General features: G+C 45.8%; 1 non-coding gene across 1 annotated transcript; it reads right to left on the bottom strand.

Moving 5' to 3' along the window:
• Positions 1–6007: 6007 nt before the first annotated feature.
• Positions 6008–6114, bottom strand: LOC112898633. Its single transcript, XR_003229895.1, has one exon. It is a non-coding gene; the product is annotated as a small nucleolar RNA R71 (small nucleolar RNA).
• Between the last annotated feature and the right edge of the window lie 4816 nt (positions 6115–10930).

The raw sequence follows: 10930 nt of genomic DNA, 5'->3' as shown, positions 1-10930 counted from the left end.
CGATGGAGGGGGCGCGGCGAGCTGGAGAGTGAGCACCACGGTGCTGATACTGTCCCGAAGCCGGCTCCGATCTCACCATAAGGTGATGATCGAGCGTGACAGTGACTGACTGAGGATCTTGACTGCCGGGGAGCCGCCACGTGAAGCCGACGCCCATGCATTCGTCGATGAACAGCCACATTGTGCAGACGACGATAACGGAGTGGCGAAGGGAAAGGCTGAGCAATACTATGCCTATGGTGCCAAACCGCAGGGCCTGCATATGCTTGACGGGTGCCAGGATCGGAGTAACCAACAAAGCTGGCCTGGTGTAGCAGAGCGGTGTGCTACGGTGAGCAGGATTGTTGGGCAAGGCAAGTGTCGACGGTCTTTAAGTGCTAAATCTATCTGTCAACGTCTGCAGAAGACAGTGGCATAAAACTAGAGATAGATAGGAGTTTAATACTAATCATTTCCACAAGTTTTGGTTAATCACTGTTTACAAGGACCACGCCTACATATGGAGGAAAACCGTGCTCAAACAAAGGAAAAAGTACATTACAGAGCATTCTATGCAAGCACGAGAATTGGAGGGCCCTCATCCCGAAGCAAATCAACCCAAGAGGCCAACTCCAAGCAAATCAACCCAAAAGAGGACAAGAAACACACCTCTGAATCAAGAGCCCACAAACAGGAGAAAACCGCCTAAACTTACCGCCAACCACCCTGTACCCACTTGGGGACTCACCTGGTAGTATCCCGGATGAATGGCGGCGCGAGAGGCGGCAGCCAGGGGTCGGCCGAACCCTAGGTTCGGCCGAACCTAGATGGCCTCCCATCACGCTTAGTTTTAGCGGGAAGAACCCCGCGCTCCCCCAAGGCGGTTCTCAATGTTTACATACATAATACCCACCAGAACCGATCTCTACGAGCTATATAAGGAGGAGGAGAGCACCCCATTCAAAACACCACAAGAGAAGAGAAGAGCTTCACTCCAAGGCGAAGCCCTACCTCTGTAGTGCTTAGAAAATAGGAAGAGAGTGAGGGGTAATTCGGAGGAAGTGCTGGCCTATCGGCACTTCCCCAGCCTTGTACCTCGACGGATGCTTCCTTTCTAAGTAAGTGTTCATGATTCCCTATGGTGGTGAGTCTCTTGGTTAAGTAAGTGTCGGTGTTTTACCGCCAAGCCCACCAAGGGATACCCCTGAGGTGGTAGGTTGTTAGGTAGGGTATCGCCGAGATCTAGAACTCGAAGGTGCAAGAAATACGAAACTATAGATAGGTTCAGGCCGTCGAAAGCGTAACACCCTACGTCCCGTGTGGTGGTTTGTATTGCCTTAGATGATTGATTGGTTTGGAGGGGATCCGTGCCCGCCCTTATATAGTTCAGGGGGACAAGGTTATAGATATCCTAGCCAGATACGAGCCTCGAAGTCCTATCCGAGTACCACTGGGTAGTTTCCTTCTGTTCCGACTAGTCCTACTCGTGGCCAAGTAGCGTACAATAGGTATAAGGTATGGGACATACCCCATCTCTTATTCTAGAAAGTCTATGCCATGTGCACAGTCCCGTGGCTCCGGGTCTGACAAACCCCCGAGCTCTTCGTAGCTGAGTATTGCAGGCTTCCGAGTACTTCTGAAAGCATCTTCGAGTTCTTCCAAGTTCCATCTTTAAGGTGTCTTCCGATTACTTACTTGGCTGCCTCGAGGCTGTGAGGTGCTCATGCTCCGAGTAGTCTTTTTTTATATGGGATGCGATGACACTCGCACTCCATATGGAGTAGCCCCCGAGCCTTAGGTTGAATCGAAGAATCAGGCTGAGGGTCAAATTAGTCTTGAATCTTCCGGTCTTTATCTTCCAAGAAAATTTGAAAAATAAGCCATTGATGACACGTATCCTACAGCCCCCGCGCCTTGAATCCAAATCCTTAGGTTTGAAAAAAAGGATCCAAAAGGTCATGGCATGCATTGTAAAATGAATTAAGAGTTTGAATTGATGGTTAAAATTGGCAAATTGGTTTAGAAATTTGAAAACCTTTTTTTCAGAATGACATCCCTGAAAAAAATGGTTAAACAAATAGCTTTCTCAAAGAAATCCTAAATTACCACTCAAATCCAAACTTCTGCTGAGAAAAACTCTTTGGCTTCTGCACGATGACAATTGGCCTTCCATAGTAGCGCCCGCTGGTTATTTAATCGCGCGGTAAACCTAGCATTTTCACCCATTCACTTATTAGGCTTCTTGCCTTCGCATTTTAGATCTCCTTTCGCAAGAAACCTAGCGCCACCGCTAGTGACCCAGATCCGCCAATCCTTAGCATAGTCGTTCTTCTGCAATCCGCGCCCACGCAAGCCATTGGCCACTGCTCTGCGAGCCCCCGAGTGTATGCTATTGATGACTCTTAAGTACCATTTTTAAACCGTCAACTCCTGCGTAAACACCGAAAAGACAAGCATCAACCTAGTGGTAGGGGTTTATTACTAACCATTTCCACATGTGTTGGTGAATATTTATATGCAGCTCAACTAGAGGAGAAAACACACCTTAAGAGTAAGGAAACACACCCCTCAATCCAAGGAAAAAGGCGTCGACCAATTAGAGCGTGCCGTTCAGCCTCACATGCATCAATGGGCCCACCAGAGCAAGCAACTACCTTAGAACATCGCCAAGCCCTACACGGGAGTCACCAGAGTCCACCTGCCAGCCTCTCAGAGGAAGCTTAGGTCGGTTGGTGGCTTGGCTGGTTCGGCCGAACCAACCAGTTCGGCCGAACAAGGACCAAGGCCACCGACTTACCTCTTGCACGTGGCAGCTCCTCCTTCCTCCTCAAGGTCGGTTCCAGGTGAATCCCCCTCATTAGCTGGCCGAGACACTTCTGGTACACCCCTATAAATATGAGGGGAGCGGCACCATTTGGATATAAACCATCCAAGAGAGCCTTGAGCCTCATTCCAAAGGCAAAGCCTTGCCTAGCTTGTGTTCAGAGTAGGGAGAGAGTGACGGGGTAGTTCGGAGGGGCGGCAGGCCTGTCGGCGCTCTTCTCTAACTTGTACCTCTATGGATGCTGCGACATTCTTCAGAGTTAAGTAAGTGTTCGTGATTCCTTCTTATAGTGTTATACTTGGTTGCATGAATAGCCTTATTCCCTTGCTATCATAGTATAGGCTTGAGTGCTCTCATGTATGTCTATAGTATACGCTATTAGTTCTTGTAGTTGAGTGAGATCAGTTCTCTTAATTGCAGGTTCGTCGCTCCATATTTATACGGAGTGCTGTAGTTTGCTACGGGACGTCAGATATAGTTAGACTGCAGTAGTAATCAATAGCGTAGACATGGTGTCTAGGCTAGGGGTTATCCTTCATTTGCCTTATATCCCACGGATAGCTAGAGGTAGGCCGTAGGTGGTGACAGCCCTATCGGTCCTTTGTAATCCTCCACATTCGGATATAGCGTAGAGCTGTTGGTCAGAGTCTCCTGGCAGACCAGGGTTAAGCCGGTGCCCGAAGCAAGTATTTTTCTCGAGAGATCGAACTTTAACTCATCTATAGTGCTACCTCAGGAATCCTCTCTGCCCTCACCTATCTTGGTGTGTCCTTGGACTGACTAGAATAGAAGTTAGTACACGCACGTTCCCTTGGAGTCGATAACCCTTGAAATACTCTGAGGTGAAAGCTACAACGGTATCCGTGCACTTGCGGATTTATTCGCTATCGCTAAAATGCCCAATATATGCGCGAGAAGTGCCTCGTCAATTTCCGAGCGAAGATGCCAAGGGCTAGCACTACCGGGAGGGGCGGGAACTAGAGGAAAGCTCACGATGAGCAAGGCGATTAGGCCCCACCCTCCAAGGTGGGTAAATCCAAAGTTGGCGGAGTGGACAATTGGAGGTGGTTGTTAGCGGTCCTTAAATGCAAAATCTCACCGCCAACTATACTCATGAATAAAGGAAAACTACCTCACTTACCCGCATATTTGTATCACTAACCTCATTCCACAGATGTATTTGTATATTTGGCCATTTCAGGATTCAAGTCCAAAATAAGAAGAAAACACGCAGATGACGCAGAAAAAGTACACAGAAGATCCTATCCTGCATCACACTTACGAAGAGGGCCCACTTGGCAGGGCAAACCGACGTACAAAGGCGGTAAACACCTAAAGGATAAAGATAAGACCCACATGTCAGTGCCCTGGCCAAAGGCGGTGGCCAGCAGCCCCACCTGGGGGTCGGCGGACCCCTAGGGTCGGCCGACTCTGGCCTGAAGCCCGTCCAAGTGCATTTTGGCAGGAAGCCTCCACCACCATCCTACATCGGTTCTTGATTGTTTCCATCCTTAGATCCACCGGGAACCACCCTTGGAGAGTATAAAAGAAGGAGAAAGAGCCCTCTCACAACACACACCACACTTGAAGCCTCTCTCCTTCTCTCTAGTTGTGACTTGTAATCCTTAGGCTAGTGGAGCTAGGCTAGTTATCTACCTTAGCGAATCCAAGTGGTCCTAGGGGTCGTTGAGCAACCTTCGGCCTTGGGTATGATTTTGTATTCAACTTGTCGATACTCTACTCATAATGCAGAGTTGATTCATGGTTACCTTACTATCTTGATAGTATGCTTTGCCATGTCTTATGCTCCCTTAAGTTATATAATCATATTTAGCTTAGCTTTAAGTACCAGCATCGGTTCGGTGTGCTTTCAGGCTTGCTCTAGTCTAAAGCCTGGCCATCATCATGGTGGGGGTGCTGGAGGGGCTAGAGTAGTGATCTTGTGCACGGGCGTGGTGCTCTAGGCACGAGGGATCTATCGAACATGACTACATCCCACGATCTATCGGGGGTAGGCGGTAGGTGGTGACAACCCTGTCCGTCCGTTGTAGTCCCCCACGTTTGGATGTGGTGTGGGAGTCTAAGGTGCTATTGCAAGTTGCTGGCAGACCAGTACTAGGCAGTCTCCCTGGTTGTTGAATGCTTAATGCTATCTCTAACCATGTGTTGTATAACCCTTTCTAACTTGAGTAGATATCACTAGGACAACCCTCTTTATGCCTATGCTCCCGCTAACCTTTGGTTTACTTGTTATCCTTTATTCATGAGATTGGCTTGTGTGTGTTACATTACCCTATATTTCATTTATCATGACTTACCCCTGTATGGTTTATAGTCTATCGCTTATGCATATTGTTATGAATATGTATCTGGTAAAACTCTTTTACACCATGTCATCCCGTGAGAAAATATAAATAATGATACCCAAATACTCATCCGGGTGAAATGTTACTGGGTTTATTCTGTAATCGTTAAGACATAGCAACACACATTTCTAGCATCGTTGCCAAGGATTAACAATCCTGGTGATGATGTTACGAAATGCCAACAAGCATTTCTGGCGCCGTTGCCGGGGATGGCATTGGTTAAAAGAATTTACTAATACATACTCTTAGCAATGTGTTTAAGAAATAGCTATTGTTTATACAGGCTAATGTTACTTTTGTTTTCTCCTGCCTGGATGAAAATAGGGTAGTGTATGACTTGTTTCTCCTTGCCAACAAACTTCCTCAAAAATCCAGAGAAGCTTGTGAGAAGGGTTCGATCTCGCGTCGTCCCTCCTCAGATCATCCTCTCAGCAACCAAACCAGTCGTTCAAGCACCATCTGCGCCTGAGCCTAAAGCCGAGCACTCTCTTTCTGACTTTTCCGTCCCTCCGCCACCAACATGGCTACCGGACCCAACATCAATGTCGGGGACGTGAATTTTGAGCTGAAATCAAGTCTTAACAACATGGTGCAGGCTAGCCCATTCTATGGCAAGCCAAACGAGGATGCCAATGCCCATCTCCAGAACTTCCTTGAGCTATGCGAAACCATAGTGATACGGGGAGTCGCAGCTAATGCAAGTAGGCTTCGTCTGTCTCTCTTCTCCCTCTTGGGGAAGGAAAAATAGTGGTTCTATAAGGACAAGGAAGCCGTCGACACATGGAACAAATTTTCTGCAGCGTTCCTCGCTAAGTTCTTCCCACTAGGCAAAACCAATGCCCTGCGCAGGAAGATATCAATCTTCCAGCAAACAGGGATGGAATCCATCCCAGAAGCTTGGGAGAGACTGCAAGAGTACATCCTTGCCTGTCTTCATCATGGGATGGATAACTGTCTCGTCCTCCAAAGCCTCTACAATGGGCTAACATCGACATCAAGAGCCCATATTGATGTTGCTGCTGGAGGAATCTTTATTGATCTCACGATTACCAAGGCCACGACGATCAAGAAAATGGTATCCAATTAGGGGTGTAATGAAGATCGTCTCCAACCCCGGATGAAGGGCATGCATACCGTTAAGGAGAGGGATATGCTAGCCACAAACCTGGACTTCCTTCTGAAGAAGATGGATGAAGAAAGCAAACAACAGATCCGCGCTCCCATCCAAGCTCTGGATTCGCACTTCATGTGTGAAGTATGCGAAAATGGTGGACACTCGGGGAACGACTGCCCCGAGACCCGTGAAGACTGCGCCTACCTCAACAAAAACATCGGGTTTCGTCCACAAGGAAGCCAAGGTGGAGCCAGTCGCGCCCACCGTATCAGGGAGGTAATAATTACACCTCAAATTTCAATTCGAACCAACCTTCCTTGAAAGATCTTGTTCTTGGCCAAGTTAAAATAAATGAATCTTTGAACAAAAAGCTTGTTGCCAATGATAAAACTTTGAAAAACATAAACATAAAAATTGAAACTTTATCCTTTGCTCTTGAAAATCAATTGAGTTTCAATAAAATGATCGAAACACAACTTGCTCAAATCGCTGCTGCGATTCCTGCCGCTGAGATCGGAAGGATTCCGAGGCAACCCAAGGCTCCTGTGGAAAATGTCAGCATGATAACCACCAGATGGGGTAACCCATCTCGAAAGTTATCACACACTAACCGTGCAGGAACACCCACACAAAGGACGAATGTGTGGGGAGGTCAAACAACATTAAGGAAAGGAGACCTAGGGGTGCCTATGATCAGCTGCTCAATCTACGGCTGCCAGTATGATGAGGCCCTCTGCGACCTTGGGGCAAGCGTGAACATCATGCCCAAGGTAATTTTTGAACAACTACAACATCCTACTTTGTCTCCAACCCGTATGTGCTTGCAGCTTGCCGACTCGACCATTCGATATCCCGAAGGTATAGTCGAAAATCTTCTAGTACGAGTCAAGAACTTCTTTGTCCTCGCCGACTTTGTGGTCCTCGACATGGAGGGCGACTTGGGCGTTCAACTTATTCTGGGTGACCCTTCCTAAGGGATGCCAAGGCGAGGATAGATGTCGGAACCGGAGACATCCGCTTCCACATCGGAGTAGACAACATGCATTTTAAATTCCAACACAAGAATGAGCAAAGCTTTGTGATTCATCAGGATCTTGATGGGAGTGGGATTTGGGGAGAACCAATACCCCAACCTAGAAATTCACCTACCACGCCATCAAGAAAAAGAAGAACAAAAAGGGTGTGGTGAAAGGTGGAGAGTGCATCTTCATCCACTTGTCCAAGGAGGGACACTAGTTGTAAAAGCACGGCGGAGGAGAAGTCTCACCCGTCGGACTTTAAACGACAAGCCCATGCTGAAGGTAAATTGGTAGTTATCTCATATTTAAATTTTCTAAATTTACTTTTTCACATCATTTGGATTTTCTCATTGCATATTTGATTTTTTTTCCTACATTCTCCTGCATGCTGGAATTTTAAATTTTTCCCTTTTTACAAAAATCCTAAAAAATATTTCTGAGCATAAATTCCTTTGGAAAATCATATTTGAAAATCTTTCCAGAGCAACTTTGGCTGAAGCACCCAGGCATCAAAGCTTGTAGCCGTTGGAGAGCCAGTGGGCCCCAGCTGTCAGCCAGTTGGGGCACCAGGGGTCGGTCCAACCCCTGGGTCAGCTGACCCAGGAGCAACGGCTCCTGGGCCCCACCAGCTCCAACGGCTACTAGCCGTTGTGGCCTGCATGTTCCTGGCCATTTGAGCTCGTGGCTCTTTAAATAGAGCTCGAGAGGGGAGCCCTTCACTCTCACATTCATTCCTCTCTTTCACTCACTCTCTCAAACTTTGCTCTCAAGATTTTCCATTGGTTTTGTGCTCAAGTTCAAGTGCAAGAAACCTCTTTTTCTTATTTCTTTGATGCAAGAATAATCACAACTTGGAGGAGCAACGTCGGGTAAGCATCTTCCAGTCGGTTTCACTAGAGTAACCCGCTCCAAGTTGTTCGTGTTTGTTCTTGTTTTTCAAGCTTCAACAATAAAGGGCATGGGACGGAAGATCTCCGGTGCGTTGAAGAAAATGACGAGCACGAGCTCGTCCCGTTCTCAGGGTGGCTCAAGCTCCCGTCATACCAACACCAAGCCCAAGCATGATGGACTACGAAGAAGAGCAAGAACAACACACCGAAGAGCAAGCCAAACCACAAGCTGAAGACATGGAGATGGATGATGATGACGCACCCTACCTTGACTTGCGAGACGACCACGAGAGGCAAGCCTACACCCTCCTCAAGCGTCGGGACTTTGGTCACACCAAAGCCTTTGACCCAGATCCCTTCGTATAGATAGGTATGGACGTAGACTTCGCTCAAGTTTGGCATGCAATTGGTTGGGATGGTTTTGTGCCTGCTGAGGAGAATGGTTCTCATCTCCTCACCATCCAGTTTCTTTGCACTATTCGAGAGGTGGACAGTTAAGGGTTATAGTTATGCTTGCTAGTATCCAGTTCTATAATGGAAAGCTGCAAGGAATTCACATGAGTCGGGCTTTTTGTTATATACAAACATCATAGATGGTGCTCTTCTTTGGTCTCATAGAGCATTAGTAAATATCCCCCGTTTCAAGATAGTGGTACATATTCTTCATAGAGCAAAATTCATATCCACTGACTGGATCAATGTAGACCTGATACTGATATGGCATGCATCTTGCTACTCTTCAGTTTGTTTATTTGTTGCATTGCTTTTAAGAATTGTACCTTGCAGTTGAAAAAGTTACCATCTGGCAGCTAAGATTTGCAACTGTGAATTTGCGATACAGGAAGATGGTGACTGCCCAAAGCGAATGTCAAGGAAAAATAAGTGAAGGAAAACTTCCTGATAAAATCAAATCTCGTCAAACTTCAGTAAAATGCATTGTTCCATACAGAACTGAATATAATGAATGCTTGGAAAAGGCAAAACTTCTTGATTTTGCAAAGCTTTTCAACGAGCCAGCTCTTTGTTATTTGCACTATGCTCCTTAATAAGCCAGAAAAATTATCCTTACAGAGATTGGTAAGCATAGTTCAAACAATTTTTCTTGTTAACAATCTCTATAAGGATAATTTTATGTTCACCATCTCTGTTTTTTTCCTAGTACCAACTTTTGGAAGCACCAAACTCCAAGGGGCATCTAGAAAGGGATCTTTTGGCAGAAAAAATTAAGAAATAGCGACTAGTTCGTGCTTTTACTCCTCCCTGTTGTATTTATTCTTAAAAAAATCTTAGGTAACAACCCTTTCTTTTTAGATATTTGCACCCAGTGTGGTAGATCTTCACTAGAGGCTGCTCGTGGTATCACTTGAAGAGTGGAAAATATATGTATATGATTCCATGCAAATAGTTGTGCTCGAATGGACACCGGTAATATATCTTCGATTATGTTGACTTTGGAATTGAAAATTTTCAATTATCATCTACTTTCATGACCTTAATGCATTATTGTAGGCTCCAGTTATGCAAGCTCACTTGAAAACCGTTCTCCCCAAAAAAGAATTTTCTGTGGAATATCCCACTATCAAGAAGCAACAGAACCTGTAATCATCTTACTTTTGGTTTTAAATAATATTATCCGAGTGCTTGCCTTTTGGTTTTGAATATTAATAAATTTCATGTTGAATCATTTACCTCTATGACTGTGGATTCCACGTATGACTGTATATAGAAGAACTTGAAAGCAAGCACATCAATCACATTGATGAAGTTAGTGCTATACCCTTCTTGAAATGTATGACTGTAAAGATTTTGCTTGAAAATACTTTAGAAGTTCTTACTTGTACTTTAACATGCAGAATGTAGTATCAAATTACTGTGAAAGACTCTCCGCGGATATTATGCAGGGTTACCAAGATTTAGCCAGAAAGTGCCCTAAAAAAGCGAAAAACATTTAGCTGCAAATTAGTAGTGATGACTGAAGAGGCCCTTTTTCTTTCATTTAAAATGTTCCAACTATGGCAAAGTAGTGACGACTGAAGCGTGGTTGTTGGTAATGATGTTCCTTTCTGTATTTAAAGTACTAAGTAAGCATGGTGGTTTGAACCTATGTTTCTTTTCAGTCTTATGAACTGATGGACCTCTGATGCATGTTTCCGCTATGTTTCTTTTTCCGCTACCTTGATGACTCGTCATAGTCGTACCGTTGTCGCCTATCCGCCGGAGCCCGGGAGGCGCGCTGTGACAGTGAGCCTCGAAGTGGGTGCTGTGGAAGCCTTCCTCATTGAGGAAGACCTCCTCTGCTTCACGACCTTTGCCCTGATGGCGTACAGCTTTCAGCATAAAGCCACGGACGAAAGTAGTTTTACATGTTCGGCACTACGGTCGTGAGGCCAATTAAGATGACTCTTTTCTAAACATCTCAGAATCATATTTGACTGCCTAAGGCCTTGTTCGGCAGCCCAGTTTCATAGCCAGGCCTGGTTTCCTTCCACACCGGGATTGAGTGGATCCTAGGTTGGCACTCAAACCTGGTCAAGGATTAATTCCGGCCCGGAATGATTTCTAATGTGTATTTTCTACCGTTCGGCAGGAATGGTTCCTGGCCACTTTTTTTTTCTTCAGCTGTTCCTAAGTCTAATCTACCTACCATACATTTCAGTCAATTTAACAAGAGACAAACAAGCCATCAGTCGAAAAAACTGGCTTCCTCACGGATCCTTCATCCGTTCAAAATTCACATG

The sequence above is a fragment of the Panicum hallii genome, chromosome 6, assembly GCF_002211085.1.
Source record: "Panicum hallii strain FIL2 chromosome 6, PHallii_v3.1, whole genome shotgun sequence".
NCBI lineage: Eukaryota > Viridiplantae > Streptophyta > Magnoliopsida > Poales > Poaceae > Panicum > Panicum hallii.
Note: the sequence above shows the minus strand (reverse complement) of the source record. Positions and strands in the feature narration are given on the sequence as shown.